A 12495-nucleotide genomic window follows, 5' to 3' on the forward strand; every position below is an offset into this window, starting at 1 on the left:
CTCTAAAGCCCAAAATGAAAAACCCAACAGAGGCAGTACGCTGGGCGTACCCTCCTTGGTACGCTGGGCGTACATGCTGATTCACAACTGGGGACCGGGGCACTGACCCGCTACGCGGGGCGTAACCTCGCTGCTCATTAAGTCCACATAACTTCTTAATGGCTTAAGCTCTTAAGCCCAAACTTCAGATCCTTAGGCCAAATATGCCTAGGATCCATAAAGTCTCAAACTTTATCACTTGGGACGTCCATAAAGCTCTTAATCCAAGGTCTTAATCCATTAAGACCTACATATCTCACACATGGGACAACCACAGCCCTTGGGACCTCATTTTTCTCACTCAAGACCTCTCCAAAGGTCTGAAAGGACAGATAATCTTGACCAACTCAAAACATGCATCAAGATGAGGACTTTTGGGACAAGAATGATGCCAAAACTTCACAACATATAGATCTATGCAATATAAATGACAAGCAAGAAGCTTTATACCTCAAATAAGCTCCAAAGGATGAGATCTTCCCAGATCTATAAGCTCCAGCCACTCAACTCCTTCTTTGACAACTTCCTCTTTCTTCTTCTAGCCTCTCCTTTGCCAAAATAAGCTTTCCAAGGCCAAACACACCCAACAATGGAGGTGGAACGGCTATTCTAGGGTTTCTGAGGTTAAGAGAGAGCTTATGGAGGCTAGGGTATGCACCAACATGTTCCTTATATAGTGGCTGACCCTAATTTTAGGGTTTTAGAACTCTGAGAGTATGCTGGGTGTACCTCTAGTACGCTGGGTGTACCTCTAGTACGCTGGGCGTACTCAACCTTGCACCCGCATCACTTGCTCCATTACGCTGGGCGTAATCCCATCTTACGCTCGGCGTACTCGGCATGTCCCCAAATTTCATATTTAGCCCTCCTTTTCCACTTTTCCCACAAAAGGACCAAAATACCCTTCCTCTTAAATCTCGGGGACTCACAATAAAGTACTCTTAGGAACGGGGCGTTAGATAATTATTAGAAATATGTTTTCAAGATGGTTTAGTGTTAGAGCATCCCAAAATCAAATAATAAAAAAACATAAGGAGATGCACGATCACGCCTTCGCGTTCCCGCGACCATCAGAACTACCTAAAACAAAACCAACCACTGTAAGCCTGAAGCTTCGTGAGTTCCCCCAAAATACTAACGTCATACAAACCTTATCAATATCATATAAACAAACAACATGCATAATGAGCCATCAGCCTGAGTGGACCGCCTCGCAGGGCCATCAATCTATCTGGACTGCTCTCCGAGCCATCGACACATCTGGATCGCCTCTCAGGGCCTTCAGCCAATCCGGACCGCTCGTCGGGCGTTCGGCCTGGCTAGTATGCCGTCCCGGGCCTACATTCTATTCGGTCCGCCCTGGGTATCTTGGCCTTCAGCACAAAGCAGGTCCGCCTCAACCAAACCCCCAAATCAAACAATTATGTGCACATAAATATCATACGCTAGCATATATAACAGTCAAACTAATCTAACAGATCACTAATCATAGCAACATCCTATAACCAGGATAACGACCTAACCGGTCACAAACATATCATTATCTTATATACCAGGATATCGACCTACCAGGTCACTAAGCATATCACCATCCAAACTACTAGGATGCAAATCAATAAGCATATCATGCAATAAACCCGGATACAAATCTGAAAAGGGCTGACATTGATGCCTTAGACTCTGTTGATATAGTGAGAAGAACTCAAAATCTGGTAATGCTAACATGATTAGGTCTTGCATGGTCGATTTGAGCTGTTGAAAAGCCTCCTGTGCAGCCTCTGACCATTGAAAGGTTTTGAGTTTAAGAATATTGGTCAAAGGTGAGGCGATTTTGGCATAAAAATGAACAAAACGACGGTAGTATCCCGTTAATCCCGAGTAGGCACGTAGGGTAGTGAATGAGGTGGGTGTCGGCCATTGTTGGATGGCTTGTATCTTATCTGGTCCTGGAGCTAGGCCTTGTGCTGAGATTTTGTGTCCTAGAAAAGAGATCTCATGCATGGCGAACATGCACTTAGATGGCTTTGCATGGAATTGGTGTTCTCGTAATTTTTCAAAGACAATCTATAGATGTTTGTAATGGTCGTCTATGGAGGAGCTGAAGATGAGGATGTCGTCAAAGAAGATAAGAACGAACCGTCGGAGAGCTGGTCGGAATAAGTCGTTCATGGCAGATTGAAACGTCGATGGGGCGTTAGTGAGGCCGAACGACATTACAAGGAACTCGTAATGACCGTCTATCGTACGAAATATTGTCTTGTGTATGTCGTTTGCTGATACCCAAATTTGGTGGTAGCCGGAGCGCATGTCTATCTTGGAAAAGACTGTGGCGCCATGTAACTCGTCGAGTAGTTCGTTGATATCGGAAATTGATCACGCACCGTTACAGCGTTTAGTGCCAGGTAGTCTACGCAAAATCGCCACGATCCGTCTTTTTTCTTTACTAAAAGCACGGGAGATGAAAAGGGACTTTGGTTGGGTCGGATGACGCCCTGTTGTAGCATTTCTATAATTTACCCGGTCATGATTTGTTTTTGGTACTGTGGGTAGCGGTAGGGTTTTACATTGATTGTGGTATTAGGGTCTGTTTAACGGAATGGTATGGTCATGGGGTCGCGGTGGTGGTAGGGAGGTAGGTTCCATGAAAATGTCTTGAAATTGTTAGAGAAGGGAGTGTATTGTAGGGTTGGGGTGGGTGAGCTGTAATGGAGTCGTGGTGGGTGGGGTGATGTGGGATTATAGTTGAGGGTGTGTAGAGAGGCGATGGTACCTTGGCACAGTAAGGTAGATAATGCACTAGGTGATACCAGTTGACTCCAGGATTCGCCAGTCAAGGTGCATGATTGGCCATCGTGCAGGAAGGTAATATCAGGAATTGAGAAATATGCTAATAGTCATCCCAATGTGCTAAGCCATGTAATACCCAAGATTACGTCTGCTCCCTCTATGGGGAGAACGAAAATTGGTACCTGGAATCGAGCAGTTGATAGTTGTAGATGAACATTAGGACAACACCCTTGGCAATGGATGTATTGACTGTTTCTGACCATCACTGAGAATGGGTTGATACGAAGTGTTTGTGAGTGCTCCCACAATCAATCAAAACTCTGACCGGTTTGTTGGCAACGTATCCTATGATACGAAGTGTTTGTGGCGATGAGATCCCAAAAAACGCCGCGTCTGATAGGGACAAGAATTCGGGTGGTTGCTATGCTTCAATGGTGGTGGTGGTGTTTCCCTTATCCATGGTTTCGTGGTCGTCGTTGTCTACAATCAGAAGGAATTGTGGTGGTGAACACTTATGGCCTGGAGTGTACTTTTTTGGGCATTTAAAATAGAGTCCGGCTTTCCTTCGTTCCTGCAGTGCGTCCGCTGATAGGCGAGTAAGTGGTAGTGTAGGGTTTATTCTCGTGTTGGGCGGGTTGGTTGGTGGCGAAGGAGAGAAGGTAGGCGATACATTAGGCTTGGTAGGTGTAAATGGGGATGTTGTGGACCAGGTGGGTTTGAAGCTTGTGGGGGATCGTGACTTGGTTGTAGGCGCAAGTTTGTCTTCTATTAATTTTGCCAGTGAGCAGGCCTAGTGTAGAGAAACGGGCCTAAGTATGGTGAGCTCATTTTGGATGTCTTGGCGAAGCCCTGAAACGAAGATGTTTTTTAAACTTTGTTGAGAGAGGTTGTTGACCCGATTACTGATGCGTTCAAAAGCCATTTGATACTCTGTAACGGTGGAGGTCTGTTGTAGCTTGTAGAGTGCTACTTAATGGTTTTCGTAAGAAGATGGGCCAAAGCGCAGCTCTAGTTCTCGTTTGAATTGGGACCAGGATCCCAAGATATCATTTTGAGCTAAGTGTTTGTACTAGGAAAGGGTGTCCCCTGTGAGGTAAAATGTTGTGAGAGGAACACGCTGGGTGGGTGGAACTTGATAAAATGTGAAGTAGTTATCGGCCTGAAAAATCCAATCTAGTGGGTTGGATCCATTAAAAGAGGGGCAAGGAGATTTTGGGTGGTCGAAGTGTATGTTGGTTATGATGTGGCGGTGGTGGTGGGTTGGGGGTGGTTGGTGGTTGGGTGTATGACATAACGGAGTGGCGGTGTCATCCAACAAGAGGTGGTCGGATAGCGTGGTAATGTAGTTCACGAGATTAGCGGTGGTCTGGGACTGGGAGTCAAATTTAGTTGTTAAGGCTTCTATTGCTTTGATGAGGGTACTGAGGTGGGCGTTGTGCTGCTGGGTGGCTGTATTGGTGGCGGAAATAAGTTAGGCTAGTTGGTCGGCTATGGTAGGTGGTAGATCATCGGATGTAGAGGAGACATCTTTTCGGGGTGGCATTGTGGAAGGTTGAGACGTGAATGAAAGCACCAATTGTTAGGTTAACCCTTAGAGGGGGTGAGGCTCCAATAACAACAGAGAAAAAGAAAAGAAACACACTGGAACAATTTTCTGATCTCCTTTTATTCATGAAGTCCTAATCTTAAATGCAAGATAATATAGTGCATGAGAATTAAACGGAAACATGGGACATTATGGAAACATGGAAAGTAATCTATTCCTATATGCATGCATGAAAAACAGAAGGTGGAAGACTTATTCAATCCTCCAAACGTGCTGGTCTCCTGGTGTTTCTTTTGGGTCTTCGCTGGACTATGGTGTCTTTATTGGGCTGAATTACTGGGTTCATAACACAACAAGTCAGAACACCCAATTTCAACTTAAGTTCTTAATACACAATGTCGGCACCCAATCAAACAGCCTTCGCAGTCCTATCTCAAGTAGCCCTTGCCGCCGATGGCGCAGTACTTGGGTTAGCCTTAGCGTACATTGCAGTCCGCAGCGTCCTCAAGTTCAAGACGACCTCATCCTCCTTGAACAAAGTCAAGAAGGCACCGCCAGCGTCTCCGATCTCCTTTCTATCCTCTGTCATCCTTCTGATCAAGAGTCAGATACGATTACTTTCAGTGATGAGAGGATCGTCATCGTTCGAGGAGTCGTGGAGACGAAATCCGTCGTCAACGGTGATTGGAAGAAACAAAACGTTTTGCTCTCTCATGAGTCTAACGAGAAAGTTGTTACCTTGGAGAGGACACAAACGATATATATATTCCATATCTTAATCTTACTTTCTTTCGCATTGAATTCTATCAAAATCTATTCATATGCTGATATACAAGAGGTTTTCTAATATGCATCATCAGAACTAAGTATGCCCTCCAAAATTGCTCAACTAAAAATCCAGAACAATTTGCTTTGTTTGACCGATCGAACCAATTTTTGTTCATTACTTATAAATCCTGTCTTCTTCTATATCCAATTCAAAGTTTGAATAATCTTGAATTCCTGCAGTGTATATACAACGAATGGAGGGGATTTTTTGGATGGACTTCAGATTTTCGCTCCTTGTTTGCAAGACACTGATAAGAGCAAGAATCTTCATCAATAAGAACGGTAACTTCAAAATTCTTGATATCCTGTAAGTTGTTAACAACTTAACATAGAACTTCTCATGATGTAGAGTCCATTCTTGCATGTTACCTTTGATTTTAATTCATTAGTTTATGATAATGCTGGTTCAGTTCCCGTTGTCTATGATAATGCCACTTTAGTTTCAGAAGTATATTCATCAATGTGTTTGTGGTGTAACATGAGATTATATGACTATTTGATTAATGAATTTTATGTGTAAATCTTATTTTATCAACTGAATTTGTCAGTGTGTTACTATAATCTGATAATCTTTTTGTATAGGTTCCTTTTATCCTTGTTGATGGGGGAAATATGCCAAAATCTGATTATCTGAAAGTAAACATGGATGAGTCAAAACATCCTTTACCTCTTAAAACTGTATACCACAATTTGTAGCCTATAAGTGCGTTTCCTTATACTTTCCTCCAAGAATTTTTCGGTCATGAGTACCCTGTAAGTACATACATTATTTATTACTTTGTCACTTGTTTTTAGTTCTTCATTTGATTTTAGTTTTTGTGTTTCTTTGTTGCTGGTGTTGTAGGTCGGACTTCTGGATGAGGATAAGATTTTACCAGTTGGAAAGGAAATCACTGTCGTTGGTCTTGTCAGTTTGAAAAATGGAATTCTTGAAGTGATGGCATGCAGGGATCTACCTTTCTTCTTGTGAGGATAGTTGTTATCAAGCTTTTTTATGATATTGCCTGTGAAATATTTTAATGACTTTATGTTTCTCTTGCAAGATCAAATATGAGCAAAGATTAGATGGTAATGGAACTTGATTTTAGGACAAAATTTTTGTTGTGGAGTGGAGTTGTGATTGGTTTAGTGGCAACCGGCATCCTTAGATATGTTGTGACAAGGTACTAAAAATTTGACTACAAGCATGTGATATATTTTTACCATATGATTAAGTTCTCCAAATATGTATGTAACACTTGAGATGACAAACCAAGATATTGTCCCCTTTGGGCAACCTGGTATGAGAATTTCCCAAGGGGTCACCAGAGACTTTGGATATCAGAACTCCGCAGTTTAGCATGTTTAGGTAAGAGTAGATGGGTGACCCATTTGGAAGTTCACTTATCAGGTTGTGACATCCCCAAAATCTCGGCCAGAAAAGATCGATTTTCATTTATGCTTTTAAAATATTTTCAGAGTAAATCCTTTTGATTTGAAAGAGTTGCGGAATTTGTTCCCAAAAACAAAACATGATAAAACAATGTTTACCAAAGCATTTCATAAAAGAAATGTATTTTTCATTATATAATCAAAACTCAGGGTGTCATGTTCCGATACAGACCAATAAGCATAAACGATAACCTTACAAGTCATTCAACAAATATATACATATACAGACTTGTAAACAAAACAACTGATGGTTCATCCATCTCATGCCCTCGCGCCACTTCCTGTAATACAAATAAAACTGAGTGGGTCATGCTTGGGAGCCTGGGGAGCATATAGGGTTTTCAACCCACAATAAATAATCATATTTAATTTTTCACCAACCAACAATAACCCAATTACCCATTCCCGTTATTCTCACTTTATGTCCCTAAAACAACTAACATAAGGGACCTAGTCTAAGAATATTTCATCGGGGCGACAACACATGCTTCGGGGGTACCTCAGCAATATAAGTCAAATAAGGCAACCATGAGGGGGATGGAGTACAGCGAATGAACACCCAAGTTCATTAACACCTACAGGTGGCGAACTTGCTAATGTTTCCACAAGACTGTCTAGAATAGCCAGTGGTCGCCATCTAAACTCTGCTAGATGACTAAATCAAACAACAACGAGGTCTCTCATCTGTTTATTACACACCAACTATCTACCCATGTTCTACCCAACATATTAGTAGATAAAGATATACATTTTTATACATAGTTTAAAAACCTGTATAGCATGCTTTGATCAACACATAATCCACATAACAGATGAGGCACACACACACATAACACATATCTCATAGAGAATAAATCATATCTATGAGATAGAAGAAAGTGAATACACATTCACACATATAAACAACAATATACCAAACACATAGCACGTATTTTATAGAAAATACTTAATATTTATGTGTTAGAAGAAGGTAACTACACACTCACACCTATAAACAACAATATACTTAATACACTCGAACCAAACTTGTATTATTATCGTGTTTATGAAAGGTAGTATACACTCACTTGATCAGAAGATGATCGGACAGCACTACGACTTGCAGAAGTAGTAATCCTCAGCAGATCTGGAAGATCTTCACAAAAATCGAACTTCTCGCGGGCAGAGCTTCGGCTCGGGAACCGCACTTCTCGGGATCTTCGGGATCTCGGGACTTGCCTCGGGGCTTGAGTATGATACCGGGGCTTGGGGATATTTCTGGCACGCAAAACGATGCAAAACGGGAGAGAGAAGAGAGAAAATGAACAAAAGACTCGGCTGCCTTCAGATCCTATTTATAGGAGGCTGGAGCCTCGGAGTACGCGGGGCGTACTGCAGTACGCGGCGCGTACTGCTTCCGAAATCGTCATTGCATGCATCATCCGAGCCACTTGCTGCGAGTGTCGACACCTTCGGAGTACGCGGGGCGTACCTCGGATCAGACCGGTGACTCCTTCGGATAATGCTTCCGAATTAAAGATTAAAAATAAATACAAATTATTTAATAAACTTCGGAAATTCATATCTTCTTCATACGAACTCCGTTTTCGACATTCTTTATATCCACGCGAAGGTGAGACTACGCTCTACAACTTTCGTTTAGACTCTGTCGGCTAATTTTGACTTTATTTTTATTATTTATTTTTAATAGGCCGCGACAGAAAAACTTCGTTATAAATTCATAACTTCTTCGTTTGACGTCCGTTCTCGCCTAACTTTTTATCGCTTCGATACCAACAACGAGACCTTTGATCCTCGTTTAGATTGCTTCGGCTAAAACCGCTCGATCTCAAATCGAGTATTTCGGGCTGCACACCGCTAAGCCGAAACTTCGATAAATCATAACTTCCTCATACGAAGTCAGATTTGGGCGTTCTATATATATTCGGGAACCTCGTTTCAACTACTACAACATTATTCAAAGATATTAAGTTTATTTTACACTTAAATTTTGACGCTTATTTTTATTCTTAATTAATCAAACCACATAATTAAGCAATTAAGCACAAAACACACAATACTTAAATAATACAATCTTTATTATTTCAAAACGGGTTACAGAGGTTAACCTAGACTATTACATTGCTAAAAATGGCAAGCCCGGAAGCACAGGCGTTACACAGGTTACCTAAAGTGGACTATTTCTTGGTATGTGTGTCTGGGATGTTACAAAATAATAAACAAAGCCTTTTTTTCGAGCGTATCAGGAATTGGAACAAATGGAAAGACTGGAGACATCGGAGGAGGCATATTGAATAACAAAATGCTGCAGTGGAAATGAGTGAGGCGGAAAGTGGTGTTGTAGTAGGGGAAGAGAGCGGTGGTGTTCCGGAGGGGCAGTTGTGTGTGATCTGTTGGATGAGGCAATGACAGTCTGTGTTTGTTCCTTGTGGTCATCTAGTTTGTTGTCCACGGTGTGTCCTCTTGGTTGAGCAGGATTTCTCCCCCAAATGTTCGTTTTGTATGCAAACAATTCACAGTTCGTTGAGGATTAGGGGTGTAAACGAGCCGAACTAAGCCTAAGATTACCCAAACTTAGCTCATTTCGATCCCCAAAAAATAGAGCTCCAGCTCGCCTCTTAAACATTTTCACAACACCGACTTCAAGAGGGTTAGCCAATTCTATAAAAAGCGTCTTTATCTTCCATTTTGATAGATTTGTCGTGAATTTGTCAAAAACTTCCTTCCGACTTTAAATATGACTTATATTAGACCCAACCTATAAACTAAGGTACACAAAATGCCAACCTATAGGTGAATATCCAATCAGAAACACAGTCTCTTCTACATCTCTGAGCCTCCTCCAAGATAAAAAAATCTAAGAATTATGACCAAACCTTGTGTATTCTCAATAGAGATCAACATACAAAACGCAACAATCAAGACGCATTTTTCTTTTACTTTTGATACTATTTTTTTAAAGAGAATTTTACTTTCGATACTAAAGTGGTTTTAAATTGAAATGAAAAGAATGCTTGTTTTAAATGGTAAACCACACCATTTACCGACGTGCACAGAACATGTCCCAACCAATATGTTAAAAACGTTAAATATATGACGTTTTGCAACCACAACTTGAAGGGATTTTTTTGGTAATGCTTCTAACTTGGTTTTATTTAATGTAGATAAATTTAAATATAAAATGTTGGGATCGGTGAGTAAAGTTACAAATAGATGGAGGGCTAGATGTGGAATCAACTTTGTACCGAGGGCTAAAAGTTCTAAATTGGAAGTTGTATGGACTAAAGTGCAAAAGTTGTGAATATATAAGTAGAGATAGAGAGACAGAGAGACATTACCATCATTCTCGTCACAAAACCCTGGTTCTCTCGTCTTTGTGTGTTTGTGAGTCGGCATGCATATTCAAAGCTTTAAGACCAGAGGGAGTGGTGTCACACTTCCTCATTTTGTCACACTCCCTTACCACACACAAAGAGTGGTATACCATTGTGTGTGTGAGAGAGAGAGAGAGCACTCTCTTTTTTGGCCGCACATCCCAAACTGCATAGGAGGGGCGGTGTTCACTGTGGTAAGACATGTCATGTAGGGTCTCACCTCACTCCACTCCTTTAAGTCTAAGTATAATTAATCATTTGAATTAACTTAGTGGTGAGAAGTATAGATTGAGAGTTTCTATTGTAGTGAGCTTTATATTGTAATCTTTTAGGGTTTGTTGTTCCGATGAAAGTAAATCAGAGCATACGTTATACTAGGTAATCATTGTTTCTTTGCAGTTCGTTTTATCATATCAAAGTTATAGGGAAATTGTCAGAAAACTCTCAATATTTTCAGAAAAGTTATACCTTAGTCCAAAAAAATGAACAGAAAAGTTTGATTATTTGATTTTACATGATAATATGTCATTTCATGTTAAAAGAAATAAAAAATTATTAATTTGAGCCAAAATGAAATAATCTGGACTTTTACGTTAAAAAAATCATTACTTAATCGTAACTTTTCCGAAAATATTGAGACTTTTTTTGACAATTTCCCAAAGTTATACGATCTTGTGTGATCTGCTTCTACGGATGGTTCTTGTTTGTTGAATGATTTATATCGAAGTATGCTGGTTTGACCTTCATCACCTGGTTGAAGACTAATGTGCAATTTATATACTATCTAGTATAAAATTTATAATCCTAACCTATTTAACTAACTAATTGCACTTATGCAGTGTACCTAGTCAAATTTATAGAATGGTTCAGGTAAGTCGAATGTCGAACACATTAAACGGATTTAGCTAATAACTTAATTACTAAAAATTAATCTAAAAACAATAAGTAAATAAGGGGTTTATCTGATTTTGCAAGTTCAAATTAACTTAAAACTAAACACTCAATTAAAAATGATTGTAAACAAGATTAAGAAGACACTTCCGTTTAGCTTCGAATCCCCCTTTTTCCTATGTGTAGTTTCTAAGTATGAGTTTATTCAGTTGGTTGCCAATTTAGATGTAATTAGCAGTCTTGATCCGAACTCCTAATATTTTCATCAATTCATTAAATACTATGTAATGATCATACACAAGAAAACACATAATTGTTTAATAAAGATAATTGGGCTATGTAAGATATATCTAACTTAACTATCTATGATCAAGACAATTAATTAAACACAATTATGATCAAATTATGCTCCAACACAGTTAAAGTTGTTACATTTGTTACTTAATCTAAGATGTGATTAATCCTAGCTCTAGCAATCTAATGATCATAAACTACTAGGTAAACAATTTCATGCAATTCATTGGTCATTAAACTACACTTAACTTGAATCAAAGATGCAAGCTTTAACATGCTAGGTAATGGTAATCAAACACATGCATTAACCAACTTCATAAAATCCAATTATAAGCTAGAAAATAACATATAATATTAGGGTTCATCTACACTGAACGAAAGCCTAATGATTATCTACTCATAGCATAAAATAAGCACACAATCACATAAGATTTAGACATGTTTAATCAAAATGCAAACCGAATGTATTGTGTAATCTTCAAATCTTCAATCTCCAAGCATTCTCTATTCCAAGTGGTTGTTTTTCACAGATCTCTGGCCTCTAAAATCGACTATCTCTCCAGAAAATTTGATTCCAACCTCCCAAAGTCGATATGTAAAGCAATATTTATAGTTTCCATAAAATCGTAGCTCACGTCAAGAGCATTAAGGTCTCACGTCATGAGATCAGTGCAAATCGTGTCTGGCAAGGAAACTGCATTCCACGTAGTTATCTTCTGGAATAATCCTCCTCATGACATGAGATTATAATGCTCACGTCATGAGCTCAGTTATTGTGCTTATCATTGAGATTTTTCTTCTTACCACGCCTCCATACTCTGATGCCACATCGCAGAACTTGTATTTTCATGGTTCTTCTTCTTTTTAGGTTCCATTAAGCTCTCGGTTTCAGCTTTGAGTCTTCAATAATTTGAAACTTTGAACTTTTCTTCATAATATTTCTTAACTTCATAACTTTGTAGACTCTTATTCACTCAAACTTTTGCAACTTTTTTTTTCTTTTTTCACAACTCAATTTTTTCACTCAAAACTAAAAATCCTAAAAAACACATATGTTTGCGTAAAGGAACTTAACTTCAACCTTTATTTGTTAAATGTATTAGTCTAAGGTGCAATGACTACATAAGCTCTCCTAGATACATTTTTGGTACACAATGTTAAACATATTATGTCCCTCAAACTAAGAAAGTCTGTGTTTTTGTCCCATAAACAAAAACAACATAGGCCTTACAACCTCTATTTATTTCTACTAGCCTATAATCTATAATCTCTCATCAGATCATCGCATTTATGCTCTTGTGCCAC

General features: G+C 39.5%; 1 pseudogene; it reads left to right on the top strand.

Annotated features, from left to right (window-relative positions):
• Positions 1-4767: 4767 nt before the first annotated feature.
• Positions 4768-9187, top strand: LOC145050579 (E3 ubiquitin-protein ligase SPL2-like; annotated as a pseudogene).
• Positions 9188-12495: the final 3308 nt, after the last annotated feature.

The sequence above is a fragment of the Lactuca serriola genome, chromosome 5, assembly GCF_051521515.1.
Source record: "Lactuca serriola cultivar US96UC23 chromosome 5, Lser_US96UC23_V15, whole genome shotgun sequence".
Classification (NCBI taxonomy): Eukaryota; Viridiplantae; Streptophyta; class Magnoliopsida; order Asterales; family Asteraceae; genus Lactuca; species Lactuca serriola.